Source organism: Amblyraja radiata, chromosome 13 (genome assembly GCF_010909765.2).
Source record: "Amblyraja radiata isolate CabotCenter1 chromosome 13, sAmbRad1.1.pri, whole genome shotgun sequence".
Taxonomy (NCBI): Eukaryota; Metazoa; Chordata; class Chondrichthyes; order Rajiformes; family Rajidae; genus Amblyraja; species Amblyraja radiata.
In genome coordinates, this window is record NC_045968.1 from 49,079,176 (window position 1) to 49,094,819 (window position 15,644).

A 15,644-nucleotide genomic window follows, 5' to 3' on the forward strand; every position below is an offset into this window, starting at 1 on the left:
TCGCCCCATATCCCCTGACTCCGCTATCTTTAAGAACCCTATCTAGCTCTCTCTTGAAAGTATCCAGAGAATCGGCCTCCACCGCCCTCTGAGGCAGAGGATTCCACAGACTTACAACTTTCAATGAGAAAAAGTGTTTCCTCATCTCCTTTCTAAATGGCTTACCCCTTATTCTTAAATTGTGGCCCCTGGTTCTGGACTCCCTCAACATCGGGAACATGTTTCCTGCCTCTAGCGTGTCCAAACCCTTAACAATCTTATATGTTTCAATGAGATTCCCTCTCATCCAAGATTCAAGAGAGTTTATTGTCATGTGGCCCAGATAGGACAATAAAATTCTTACTTTGCTTCAGCACAACAGAATACAGAAGGCATGAATATAGAACAGATCAGTGTGTCCATATACCATTGTATAAATATATACACACATGAATAAATAAAACAGATAAAGTGCAAATAAACTGATAATGCGCTATTAATGTTCAGAGTTTTGTTTGAGTTGAGTTCAATAGCCTGGTGGCTGTGGGGAAGAGCTGTTTATGAACCTGGACATTGCAGTCTTCAGGCTCCTGTACCTTCTACCTGAAGGTAGAGGGGAGATGAGTGTGTGGCCAGGATGATGTGGGTCCTTGATGATGCTACCAGCGTTTTTGAGGCAGCGACTGCGATAGATCCCCTCGATGGTAGGGAGGTCAGAGCTGATGATGGACTGGGCAGTGCTTCTAAACTCCAGAGTGTACAAGCCCAGCCGCTCCATTCTCTCAGCATATGACAGTCCTGCCATCCCGGGAATTAACCTTGTAAACCTACGCTGCACTCCCTCAATAGCAAGAATGTCCTTCCCCAAATTAGGGGACCCAAACTGCACACAATACTACAGGTGTGGTCTCACTAGGGCTCCGTACAACTGCAGAAGGACCTCTGCTCCAATACTCAACTCCTCATGTTATAAAAGCCAACATGCCATTCACTTTCTTCACTGCCTTCACAGGCAGGACAATGTGCAGCAGTTAATAGGTGAACCCAGGCAAGGTTGAATTGGCAGATGGAGCAAAGGCCAGAAATATAAGCAGAAGGTGTGAGAAGGGATTGAAGAGTTGTGAATTGTGAAGCTAGCTGGGGGGGGGGGGGGGGGGGGGGGGGGGGGGGGGGGTAATCTCTGCCTGCACATGATCCATTCCCTGCATATCTATGAGCCTATCCAAAAGCCTCTTAAATGCTGCTAACATATCTGCCCACATGTGCCCCTGGCAGTGCATTCCAAGAATCCACCACTCTCTGGGTCATGTACATGTCGTTTAAACATTTCCCCTCTGACCTCAAGCTGAATCTTAAGAAAGGTTATTTGATATTTCCACCAAAGGGAAAAGGTCTGATTGTCTACCCTATCCATGCCTCTGATCATTTTATAAACCTCTATCAGGTTACCCCTCAGCCAGAGCTCCAGCGATCAAGAGTCAAGAGTGTTTTATTGTCATGTGTCCCAGATAGAACAATGAAATTCTTACATACAGGACACACACACACACACACACACACATATATATATATCTATATCTATATATATATATATATCTATATATATATATCTATATTACTAAATCTCTGTTCTTGACCGCTTTTGGCCTTCTGTGCTGCGATTTCCGAGAGAACGCCGCCACCTACGGCCGTCATTTTGGCCACCTCGCTCAGAGCCCCCCTCTGCCACATGTGTGCCGAGGATTTTTCCCGTCGATGAAAAATGACAGAGATATTAATGTTTTTACAAAATTCCCCATTCTCTCTGCTGCCCCTGCTGGAGGGAGGGGGAGGGACTATAAAACCAGGAAGTGGTGTGCCTCAATCAGTCTCTGCAAGTGGTGTGCCTCAATCAGTCTCTGCAAGTGGTGTGCCTCAATCAGAGCTCTGAATAACACTGAACAAATGTCTCCACAGCTGTGAGTACCCATAATGTGGTGTGAAAATGAAAATATGGTTAGTTTGAGGGGAAAAAAGCACTGCCTGCAAATGGTTGTTTGGGTTGAAGTAAAAAGGAACCCTCTCTCTCTCTCCTCCTCTCTCTCCCCACATCTCTCTCTAGATCCCTAGAGAGGAGAGAGAGAGAAACCCTGAGAGTCGAGAAAAGGGAAGCGAGAACAGCAGAGAGAGAAAAAGAAAAAAAACGAGAAGAAGAAAACAAAACAAAAGAAGAGAAAAAAAAGAAGAGAACAAAAAGAGGAAAAAAAGGAAGTGCAGCAAGAGATGAAAAACGAGAGAGACAGAGAGACAAAAGAGAGAGGAAAAAAAAAGAAAGGTCCCCCGAAAAAAAGAGAGAGGAATAAAACGAGAGAGGGAAAAAAAGAGAGAGGAAAAAAAAGCCAGGGACAAAAAAAGAGAGAAAAAAAGAGAGGAAAAAAAAGAGAGGAAAAGAGAGAGGGCTAAAAAAAGAGGAAAAAAGAGGAAAAAAAAGAGAGGAAAAAAAGAGAGAGGAAAAAAGAGAAGAGAAGAAGAGAAAGCAAAAAAGGAAGAAAGGAAGAAAGGGAAGAGAAAAAAAAGAGAGGAAAAAAAGAGAGGGAAAAAAAGAGAGAAAAACAGAGAGAGGGACAAAAAAGACGAGGAAAACAAGAGAGGAAAACAAGAGAGGAACACAAGAAGCGAGCAAGCGAAACGAAACAGGGCACTAGGGACAGGTGAAGAGGAACTCCAGGACGATCAACCCTTGCATTACTCTATTACCAAAAAATCTCTACAAACTCATATCACCACCTAGAATCTCACCCCCTCTCTCCACACTCTCTTTCCCCCTCTCTTCCACCCCATTCTCCTCCTCTCTGCCCCACCCAAGGGAATACACCTCCCCCGCTAATTACCCCCCTTGATATTATATTAATATTATTAATTTGCTCCTTTTACCCCATAACCACCCTATCTATTGACGCATAGCCCCCAACTTGCAGTCACATCTAGAGAGGAGGGGAGGGGGGGGGTAGAGAGTGAGGGCAGAGAGAGAAGGGGCGAGACACAGAGAGAGGGGGCAAGAGGGCGAGGGGGGTAGGCGAGGAGGAGAGAGGGGAGGGTGGGGGAGGGAGGGGGAGGGGAGGGGAGGAGGGGAGGAGAGAGGGGAGAGGGAGGGGGAGAGAGGGGGGGGGGAGGGGGAGGGGGGGGGGAGGGGAGGGGAGAGGGAGGGGAGGGGGAGAGGGGGGGAGAGGGGGGGGGAGAGGGGGAAGGGAAGGGGGAGGGAGTTGTGGAGGGAGGGGGGGTTGGGGAAGGAGGGGGGGAGAGGGAGGGGGAGAGGAGAGGGGGGAGAGGGGGGGGGAGGAGAGGGGGGGGGAGAGAGAGGGGGGATGAGGGGGGGGGGAGAGGGGGGAAGAGGAGAGGGGGGAGAGGAGAGGGGGGGAGAGTAGAGGGAGAGGAGAGGGGGGGGGAAGGAGAGGGGGGAGAGTGAGGGGTGTGATGACGAGGGGGTGAGATGAGGGGAGGGGGAGAGGTGGGGAGCAGGGAGGGGGTGTGGAGGGAAGGGGGTAGGGGTGTGTTGAGGGGAGGGGGTTTAGGGGAGGGATGGTGGGGGAGGGGAGGAGGGGGAGAAAAAGGGGGGAGAGAGAGAGGGGGAGAGGAGAGGGGGTGGGAGAGGAGAGGGGGGGGGAGAGAGAGTGCCTTTTTATTTCAACCCAAACCCCCCAAACAACCATTTGCAGGCAGTGCTTTTTTACTTTAACCATATTTTCATTTTCAAACCACATTAAGGGTACTTACTCATAGTTGTGTGGACATGTGTTCAGTGTTATTCACAGTTCAGAGAAACGTGACCCTCTGCCTTCCTCCAGCTTGCAGACTAATTGAGGCACACCACTTCCTGGTTTTATAGTCCATCCCCCCTGCCGCCAGCGGGGGCAGCAGAGAGAATGGGGAATTTTGTAAAATCATTAATATCTCTGTCATTTTTCATCGACTGGAAAAATCCTCAGCACACATGCGGCGGAGGGGGGCTCTGAGCGAGGTGGCCAAAAATGACGGCCGTAGGTGGCGGCGTTCTCTTGGATATCGCAGCACAGATGGCCAAAACCGGTCAAGAACAGACTTTTAGTAATATAGATATACACACACACATATCCACATACAAATATATATTTATACATACACACATATACTCAAATAACAAACAATAGTAGTACAATAATAATAGTGAATGATGTTGAATGAACTTTAATAGACTTATTATTATTATTGTAGCTTATTTGAGGTTGTAGTGTTTAATAGCCTGATGGTTGTAGGGAAGAAGCTGTCCCTGAACCTGGATGTTACAGTTTTCAGGCTCCTGTACCTTCTTCCCGACGGTAGGGGTGAAATGAGTGTATGGCCAGGATGGTGTGGGTCTCTGATGATGCTGGCTGCCTTTTTGAGGCAGGGACTCCGATAAATCTCTTCGATGATGGGGAGGTCAGAGCCGGTGATGGACTGGGCAGTGTTCACAACTTTTTGCTGTCTTTTCCGTTCCTGGGCGTTCAAGTTGCCGAACCAGGCCATGATGCAACCAGTCAATATACTGTACACCTGTAGAAGTTCATGAGAATCATCTCTGATAATGCTCCGTAATCTGCTCATGAAGTAGAGGCATGATGTGCTTTATTTATAATTGCATCAGTGTGCTGGGTCCAGGAAAGATCTTCGGAAATATGCACTCACAGGAATATGAAGTTTTTGACTCTCTCCACCATCGTCCTGTTGATAGAAACATGATTGTGGGTCCTCATCTTTCCTCTTCCAAAGTTCACAATCAGTTCATTGGTTTTACTGATATTGAGAGCCAGGTTTATGTGCTGACACCATTTGGTCTATCGGTCGATCCCACTTCTATACTCTGACTCATCACCATCTGTAATCGAGACAATCCAAAGGTTACTGAATGGCTGCAGCCAGGGTTGTTTCTTTTTAAACTGTGTATCAAGCAATAAACTGCCATGGAGATTATTCCACTGTACTCTCCATTTATTAACAACTATCAGTGGTGAAATTCTGTTCAAACACTTGAGCCTCACGACAGCTATGAGGGCGAATTCTGGGCAGAATATGTGCTGACAGCCTGCATCCGCGTCCAGCACTGTCCTGGCCAAGACAGTCAACATCAATGGAAAATTCCTATTGAATCATAATGGACAAAATATAAAATAACCCTCTGAAATAAATGTTCCATTGCAGTGCTGAAATATAATCATAAGTCTCGTCACTAAAGAAAAAAGGTGACTTTTGGTTTTTAAATTGGTCGTGTTTGAACTGAATTGTGATTAGTTTAATGCTGTGTGTTAGAAGAAGCATTTGATGTGGCAAGAAAATTTGGACTTTGAATATTACAGAACTCAATCTTACTTGCTCTATGACCTAGATTTTTATATATGTAAAGGTAAACATTTTACTGCATGAGATTTTAGACAAGGCTTTTTTGTAGCAAGCAGCTTCATTCCAATGGACCGTGCAATCTACACAAATTTGCACCTTCCCCTCGAAATGCTCTCTAATGGCAAAGATTCTAAACGATCCAAACTAACACAAGAGCTCAGCTTAAAAGAATGTTCAACATTATCACTTCTAAAGGGAGCTGTGTTGAAATAAAATAGGGGTGATTGTCAGACGGTATACACCAATATAATAGTCTGACCATTACTTTATTTGAGGGGTCAAGGAAAGAGCGTTCACGCTGCAGCCCTGTTTCCACCACCACACGCAAGTAGTGCAAGGTGCCATTGTTTGCAGATGCCAAGAAGTGTGTTCAGATCTGGCTGAACAATTTCTAATCTTGTGATGTGGACTCAATAAGAAGACTTTATTTGAGAATCTATGACTCCCAATCAATTCAACTTCTACCATAACCTTACCACAAAATCCTCTGTGCCATCAGCACCAAAGAACATCTGATGTAGGAATTTAGCTGCCTACTTGTCATGTGCCCTCTTACCTCTACTCATGGCTCTATTTACTTTGTTTTGCTTTCTATGCTCTTTACCCTCTACCTACATTCCTTCTTGGCCATTGGTTATCATTTTACAGTTTGTTTGCCTCGTTGTCACCTTCCCCTCTTCCAACAATGAACTATTGTACATTTCCTTGATCATCGTGTGCTTTGATCAGTTCTTTTCATACCTTACATGTTCTTTGTACCCTTCCATATCTCGTTTCCAACTCCCATGACTCAGTCTGAAGAAGGGTCTCGACCCGAAACGTCACCCATTCCTTCTCTCCAGAGATGCTGGCTGTCCTGCTGAGTTACTCCACCATTTTGGGTATATAATCCTGTTACTCTCTGCTATTGTGATTAGTTTTTTCTTTGTTAGGCATCATTGAAAGTTCTAAGAAAGTTAGTTTGTGTTTCTAGAAGCAATTGTGAAATGTTTTTTTGTGAATAGTGCACAAGGAAACAATAAGTACATGGGGGGGGGGGGGGGGGATGTTGGGATTTTGCTGATAAATCTCAGCGGACATGATTTTTTAACACGTTTGATTACTTGACATCTTAGAACAAAACAAAATACAAGTCTAAATCACAAAATTTTATTTTATCTGAAAATTGCAGCTGTAGATATCACAGGATTAGCTTTTAATTAAAAGTGGAATGAAATCTACTTTTGATCTTAAAATCTTTCTCTTGCTAAATCTCTTTTATTCCATTTTATTCAATTAATGTTTTATCGTTTCCTTTCCACCATCATTTCTCTACTCAATGTCATTATCTACAGATTTTCCTTATTCCACTTGCCAACCTCATCCACATGAGGAATCAGCTTCTAAAAGAATACAGAGAATTTTTTGTACAAATGCTTTAATTCTACAATTCTACAATTCTATACATTCTACAATGACTATAGTTCTGACAGACTGTTTATCTAATATACGCCTTCAATGATTTGCATCAGATGTAAAACGGAAAGATGGATGTCAGAGATTTAACTGTAAACTCCCATGGCAATTCTCAACCAGAACCACATTGCACAAATTTAGCATTTTACCAGACCAGCCTGTAAAACTACTCTTGCAGTAATATTTAAGAAAGAACTGCAGATGCTGGAAAAATCGAAGGGAGACAAAAATGCTGGAGGAACTCAGCGGGTGAGGCAGCATCCATGGAGAGAAGGGTCTTGACCCGAAACATCGCCTATTCCTTCTCTCCATAGATGCTGCCTCACCCGCTGAGTTCCTCCAGCATTTTTGTTTACCTTGCAGTAATATTGATCACCTTCAGACTGTATCTGTGAAATATTGTCCAGCTGTCACAACTGCCCCTCCAGTCTCCACCATTTTCATTTTTTAGCTCTGGCCTCCTGACCATCTCACCTGATACTTCACCTTTATCTCATCAACGGTCCAATGGGGCTTTCTTGTCACATGTGCACTGTACAGTGACATTTATTTTGCACGAGTCACCATATGCCCAAAGTCCAGTCCACACACTCGATGAACGGCTCCCAATCCAGGGAAGCCCCAGTCTGCTGCAGGGCCTCCTCCGTCGCCCTCGACTGGCTCGGTCCACAAACCAATGTCCCTCTCCTTTGTCCAACCGCCTTTGTGTCCCGGGGGCGCCTCCTGCAACCTACTTTGAAGGTGCTTGATGCCAATGGTAGCTGACCCTTCAGGTGGTCTCTTCTAACCATAATAGTTAAATTACTGCACTTTCATAGTTTTAAAAAGTTACGTCGCTCCAACATTCCCTCTTTCCCAATTGCCCTGGCTTTCTGCCATAATTCAAAATTAATTCATTAAAATATTATTATTGTAATTCACTTGCAGAACAGACTTTCTTCCTTGACAACATGAACATTCACATATATTTATCTTGTGAATGCAGGGCAACTGCTGACATCTGGGAAAACTCATTCTTAGTAATTGTCCACCTTCAGGTTATCCTCTGTCGAAAGAGAAACTTCACAGTTTCTAAATGATTTGGGGGAAAGATTGCCAAAAAATTAACACCTTGCCTGTTGTGGACAACCGTTTCAAGAATAGATCCATAAAAGGTGAGGTTACATGTGGTTTATGTTGATGATTGATCTGTCAAAAGTCAAAGTCAAAAGTCAATTTTATTCATCACATGCAATCGAAGGTGCAGCGAAATGAATTTGCCAGCAGCGACACACTTAAAAAGAACACATAATACACAGTGGAATTTAACACAAACATCCACCACAGCATTATTCACTGTGGTGGAAGGCAACAAAGTTCAGCCAGTCCTCCTCCTTGTTCACTCGTGGTTGAGGCCATAAACCCTCCGTAGTCACCGCTACGGACGGCCCGATGTACAGGCCCTCTCGTTGGGATTTTTGAAACTCCAATGTCGAGACGGTCGAACACACTCTGCTGCTTGGAGGTCCCGAATCGGAACTTTCCTACTGGAGACCGCGGCTTCAGGATGTTATAGTCCGCAGGCCGGTGGTCGGAGCTCTTCTCCGGCGATCCCCGGCGAGGGATCCCAGGCTCCAGATGGTAAGTCCACGCCATGCCCACGGCTAGAAGCTCCTCAGATCACAGCCCCATGATGCCAAAGTCACCAGGCCAGCGATCGGAGCACTCCTCTCTGGCGACCCCCGGCAAAGGTTCACCCGCTCCGCGATGTAAAGTCAACGATGCGCCTGTCGCCGATGCTCCGTGCCCAATTCCGGGAAAGAACACTCCAATCCATGCCGTTAGGCCACGAGGGAGGTGACATGGAAAAAGTCGCCTCTCCGTGGAGGGGGCGACCGAAAACAGTTCCCCCCTTTCCCCTCCCCACCACCCCCACACAAGACACACCGAGAGACACCCAAAACAACACGAGACACACCGAAAAAAACAAAAAGAGTAGAAATAACGAACACGCTGCTGGAAGGGCAGCCGACTCGCAGCGCCCCCACCCACCAGGTCAACTAATCTAACAGGTTCATTAATTTTATTTCTCTGCACTGATCTAATGTGTATTTACACTATTTTATGATTACTTTTCAGATTTTCACAATCTGCAATATATTGTTTTTGTTGATTGGATATGTTGGAAAGCTTTAAAACAAAGGTGTAAGTTTCTTCACCCAAGGTTGAAAGTTTTTATACTTATGATACTTCACAACTTATGCCAACTAGGCTTTTACTCATCCAAAGAGGTATCTGCGGGTAGGCATGTTTAAAGAGCTTTGTGTGTGGGAGTGAAACTGGAAGTTAAAGGGGTTTCCAGTAGATGTCCATATACTGTAGATGGGAAGAATCAATTCCAATCGCAGAAAGATCAGTAAGTAGAGGTGACAGTAGGTATGTTACAAAACGTACCTTCAGCGGCGCTGCAGTTCTGCCACTGGCCACTGCCACTGCGACTTTGGCGCCTTTGAGGGGGGTGGGGGTGGGATTATAATGCCGTTTTCTCCTGCCTGTCGTAGTCGTAGTCGATCTTTCTCAGGCTGTTAAGCTGCTGAAGAATAATCGATCCGACTTGCATTCTCGGAGGTTTTTAAAGAAAACCGCGGGACTATTTAATCCCTGGAGTAAAATAAAAAAGCTACTTCTAACGCCGTCAACGCCGACAACGGGACGGATCTCACGTACGGGACAAAACATAAGGTAAGTTGTATATTTTACATATAAACTTGCTTCTTAGGATTACTTGAAACCAAATTTCATCAGCGAAAATGTGATTATGTAAATATACGAACCGGCAGTGTTTTTCCTGCCGATTCACCGCAACAGCAACGTCCCAATCGATCGCGTTCCACAAAATCTCACTCGCAAGATGATTTAAAAGCCCATTAATTTACGGGAATTAAACACTAAATTCCTTCCATTTGGCCTATAAATTCATAACAATGAGATTTAAAAACCATGTTACATTATGAATTCTTGTGTGAATGTTATTTGGACACTTAGGCTATTTAAAAAATGTTAACCTTTTCTTAAGAAATGGATAGATGTTTAGATCTAGTAATTGAATTTTGTAATTAGCTACAATTAGGTAACTAACTAATTATATGCTTTAATTTCAGGTCATCCAAGTAAGATTGTTTCATTGTTTCGGGAGCTCACGGGTTGGTGACCTGTTTTTCCGGAGCTCCCGCAACTACAGCTGCGTCCGCTGGACTGGAGGACTGGAGGGCGGCAGCTTCAACCGCACCGGGCCGCGGAGTTTGAACCGGCCCGTTTGCGGAGCTCGGATTCAGCCGCGGGACTTGCACACCATCACCCGGCAGGGGTCGCAACATCGGAGGCTTGGATTGCATCGGCGCAGAGGGAGAGCAAGGAGGGAAGAGACAATGACTTTGGGACTTTAAACTGTGTTGAGTGTTTGTTTTGTTATTATTCTATGTTATGACTGCAGGCTAAACCATTTTGTTGCACTGAAAATTGCAATGACAATAAAATTGAATCCAATCCAATCCAAAATTCATATTTGTTTCAGAATGCTTCGATCTATAATAACTGAAAATTTCTTTCAGTTCTCTTAATTTTTAAGAAAGTTATGGGCTTTTGACTGTCCTCGATCACAGCTTTTGAGTTAAGTCAATGGAAAAGCAATAGGGAACAAGATGCTAATTTCAGAGTATGAAAGTGAATTAGGTGTCAAATTAAACTTCTTTTTATGCTTTATCTGATGGGATAAATTGCAGACTTTTGTAACATTGCAAGTGACAGGTTTTAAATAATTGGCTCCCAGCGGGCCGCGACCTATAGGCCACTGCTAATCCCCGGACGCACAAACACCCAGTGGGCCGCATTGGGTAAGGGAAAAGCTGTCGAAAGATGAAAGACTGGGAGGATGGAGCCGGCGACACCAACGGACGTGAGGAGCAAGGCCGGTAGGAGAGGGAACTGGGGTCTGGCCTACTGCGCCCTCGGCAAGGGTTCGCCCGCTCCGCGGTGGAAAGTTCACGCTGCGCCTGCTGCCGATTCTCCGGGCCCGACTCCGGGAAAGACTGCTCCAATCCATGCTGGGCCACAAAGGTGGACAGGTGAGGAGAGGGACTCGGTTTGTTGGTCGAATCCAAGGAAGGTGACAGCTGGAGGCCCTGCAACAGCCTGGGACTTGCCTGGATTCGGCGCCGCTCATAAAATCTAAAGCTCAGACTGGACTTATTGTACTAAAACTTGACGCCTCTTGCATGTGGGTTCAGTGGACTGTTATCTGTACTCTTTGTTAATCGTGGATTGTGCGTATGCATGTCAATAATCTGCTGGTCTGTATGGAAGGGAAAAAATTCACTGTGCGTTTGCAAATGTGACTAAAGAACCGTTAAAAGATTGGTCATTGATGGCATTGCGTTTTCTATCAAAAGGATATGGTCTCACTGTACCTTTCAATAAGGTAGTCATTTTTATGACAGTTACCGTAATATTGGGCAGGGAATTGTAGTCCAAGCAAACAAATACCTCTGTGGGTATTAGACAATGGCATGTACATCTTGAATCAGGCTGCACGTTGGCTCATGGTTGCTTCTTATGGACAATGGTTTTAGTGACGTTTATGGGTCATAGTCTATCCTCCCATTCAGGGACAGAGCGATGGATGGATCGAACTAATCTTGAAAAGTCAAAAGGTAAAAATGTTTCAAGTTGACAAGCTGATACTAATTTGGCAAAAAATAATTATATGCCATTGTACAGACAATTTTTTTTAAAGGCCAAAGACATTGCTTGTCGTCAGGCAGTGAGCCAATTATCAAGAGTCGAAAGATCTGACTAAGTAAATATAGTTTCACTATTTGTGTTTGCTGAACAAATGAGTCATCTGTGATTCAATCCATCTGAGTTCCAGGAAATATTATTGAGAAACCTGATGCATGTTTTCAACATTTTCTAGCTTAATTTTCAGTGATTCTGTGTTACTTGTCAATGAGCAAAACTCTCGAGACATAAACAATTACCAGAATAGAATAAATATAACTTACATACTTCCAGTATTCATTCAGTGATGCATTCAACTGTAAAAAAGATCAGAAAACTCTAAAAGTCAACCCAAGTCTATATAACCGCACATTATGAAATTCCTTAAATAGAGCACTTGCCACTCCCTATGTTCAAAATTTTGTCTGGGCCTGAACTCTCCAACATGTCATAAAATATAGGAGCAGAATTTGGTAATTCGGCCCTTCAGGTCTACTCTGCCATTCAATCGTAACTGATTTATCTTACCCTCTCAACCCCATTCTCCTGCCTTCTCCCCATACCCCTGTCAAGAGTTCTGATGTAACTACTCACATACTGGCAATTGTACTTTCAATTGCCAAGTCCTTGAGGCCTGGCATTCCCTCCCCAAACCTATCCAACTTTCTCTTTTTCTCTTTAAGATGATCCTTGACCAACCTTTGGCTTACCTGCCCTAATATTTCATTTGGTTTGAATATTGTTCCTTTGTTGCAGAAGGCAAAAAGAATAATCCAGGAAGTTATAGGCCAGTGAGCCTTACATCAGTGGTGGACAACCTATTGGTTTGTATTCTCAAGGATAGGATTTACTCACATTGGGAAAAGCAAAAAGCTTATTAAGGAGAGTTGACATGGATTTGCATCGGGAAGGTCATATCTTACAAACCTTGAGGAGGTGATGAAGATGATTGGTGAGATGTTGTCTGCACAGACTTTAGTAAGGCTGATCCAGAAGATTAAGAGGCATTGGATCCATGGTGACTTGATAGTTTGGATTCAAAATGAGCTCGGCTATGGAAGATAAGGGGGTGAAGATGGTGGAAAAATGTTATTTTGTCTGGATTCCTGACCAGTGGTGTTCCTCAGGGATCAGTATTAGGTATTTGGTGATATATAAATAACTTTGATGAAAATGGAGATGGGCTGATTAATATGTTTGCAGAAAAAAACATGAAACTTCTCAGAGATATATAATTGTAATGCAACTAATAGGTTGTCTTGCTATTATTTAAAATGCTTGTTTTTTCTCATTAAATGCTTCAGCTAAATTCCTCTGGATTTTCCAATTATCAACATGATAATTGCAGTTATCAAGACTAGGCTGAATTTTATTTGAGTGATTTAACCTGAGTCAATTCTCCCTTAATAATAGTCATACAGATTGGAAAAAGGTCCTTCGGCTCAACTTGCCCAAAACTGACCAACATGTCCCAGCTACACTAGTCCCACCTTCCTGCGTTTGGATCATGTCCCTCTAAACCTATCCTATCCATGTACATATCTAACTGTTTCTTAAACGTTGGGATAGTCCCAGCCTCAACTGCCTCCTCTGGCAGCTTGTTCCATACACCCACCACCCTTTGTGTGGAAAAGTTACCCCTCAGATTCCTATTAAATCTTTTCCCCTTTACCTTAAGGCTATATTCCAAGGAGTGGTTGCAAAATCAGCTTTTCAAAATAATTTGAATTTCTCCTTTGTTATATATGTTAGTGAAGGCTTTTGATAGTTTCCATGCAGAAGTTTAAGCCTTTCATATTTGAGGTTATTCGTTTAAATGCGTTTAGGTTTATTATTGTCACGTGTATGAAGATACAGTGAAAAGCTTTGTCTTGCATGCCTATCCAATCAAATCAGATAATACTATACATAAATACAATCTAGTCAAACTCAAGTACAGTAGATAGAGAAAAAGGGGAAGATACAGAGCATAGAATATAGTTCTCAGCACTGTGGTGCACCAGTTCCATATACAAAGCCCAATGTCCACACTGGGATTGCTATTTCATGACCACTATGAAGGTTCTCTGAAAATGTAGCAGAAACATTTTATGAGAAAATACAAGCATTTTAAATAATAGCAAGACAACTTATTAGTTGCATTACAATTATATAGCTCTGAAAAGTTTAATCTTTTCCTCTGCAGACATATTAATCATCCCGTCTCCATCTTCATCAAGGCTCTCTGATCCTCCTCATTCACTGCAGAAGGTTAATTTAGACTAGCTGCACACTAACAGTAGAGGGTGCAGTTGCATTATAAAAGTATTAGTTTGTTGCGTGAATATATTTATCATCTATCACAGTATGCCTGTTCTGAAGAGTGAACCGATAATTACTTTGGCAAAATTCAGTCTTTTAAAGAAAACCAGCAGAGGAATTTCCACATCCATAAATTGTGCATTGCTGATAGGAACATAATGCTGGAGTAACGCAGCGGGACAGGCAGCATCTCTGGATAAGAGGAATGGGTGACTCTTCTCGAAACGTCTCGACCCGAAACGTCACCTATTCCTTCTATCCAGAGATGCTGCCTGTCCCGCTCAGTTACTCCAGCATTTTATTTCTATCTTCAATGTAAACCAGCATCTGCAGTTCATTCCGACACAATTGTGCATTGCTGATGTTTGTTTATCAGTTTATAACCGTTGCTTTATAAAAAGGCAGTTTGAGAAAGACAATTTCTGAAGTAATTCTCCAGTGTAATACATTACTAAAACAAATGTGTTATATTTTATAACATGTCAATAATTACACTGACAACCTCAGTCCAGACAGAGTATCCAGCTTTTTCATCTACATATCATGACAGGAAAACTAACATATATTCAAATAATTACTAGTATTTATATAGTAATAGCCCTGTCCCACGAGTTCATTCCAAGGGCTCTCTCGAGTTTAAAAAAAATCAAACTCGGGGTAAGCACGGAGAATGAACGTAGCGGTTACGTCGGAGCTCGGGGACGTCACTTAGTGCTAACGGCAGGTACTTGGGAAGACTCACTAACGGCAGGTAAGCACGGGAAGACTCGTGAAGATTTTTCAACATGTGGAAAAATGTCCACGAGAGCCCCGAGTACCGACGAGTGGCCATTACCGTAAATCTCCGAGTTTGAATCAGGGCAAACTCGGGAGAGCTCTTGGAATGAACTCGTACCGTGGGACAGGGGTTTTATGAAAGTGTTGCAAATATCTGGTGACACTTCACAGAAACGTTATCAACTAGATTTTGACACCAGCCTCCAGGAGGAGTTAGCAAGGCAAAGGGGCAGAAGCTTTGGTCAAAGAGATGGGAGGTCTGGAACATTGTGAAAAAGGAAAGAGAGATGAAAAGACAGATACTTTAGAGAGAGGACTGGAGAGTTACTGACAAGGACAACTGAAGGCACAGCTCCAGTGATGAAAAAAAAAGTGAAAACCAAGATTGGAAAAGCATAGATTAGTGGTAGGAAGGTAAAGATGGTGGTGAAGAATTGTTTTTTTTCAGATTGGAGACCTGTAATCAGTTGTGTGTCACAAGAATTGGTGCTGAGTTTTTTATTGATTGCCATATAGTAATTATTTGGAAGAGAATGTGGGTGGCATGATTAGTAAATTTGCAGGTGACACAAACATTGGTGGTGTAATGGACATTGATAAAGGTTGTTTTAAGGTTACATCAGTTTCTCGATCAACTGAAGAAGTGGGCCAGGGAATGGCTGATGAAATGTAACTCGGACAAGAGTGAAGTGATGCATTTTGGAAGTTCAACCAGTCCAGGGTGCACAGTAAATGTCAGATCCCTGAGGAGTGTTGTTGAACAGCAAGATCTTGGGGTACAAGTACATAATTCCCTAAAAGTATCGACGCAGTTAGACGATTGGTCAAGAAGATGTAGAGGCCCAGTGGCGTCAAACGCTCCTCATATGCTAACCCACTCATTCCTGGAATCATTCTTGTAAACCTCCTCTGGACCCTCTCCAGAGCCAGCACATCCTTCCTCCGATACGGGGTCCAAATCTGCTCACAGTACTCCAAATGCG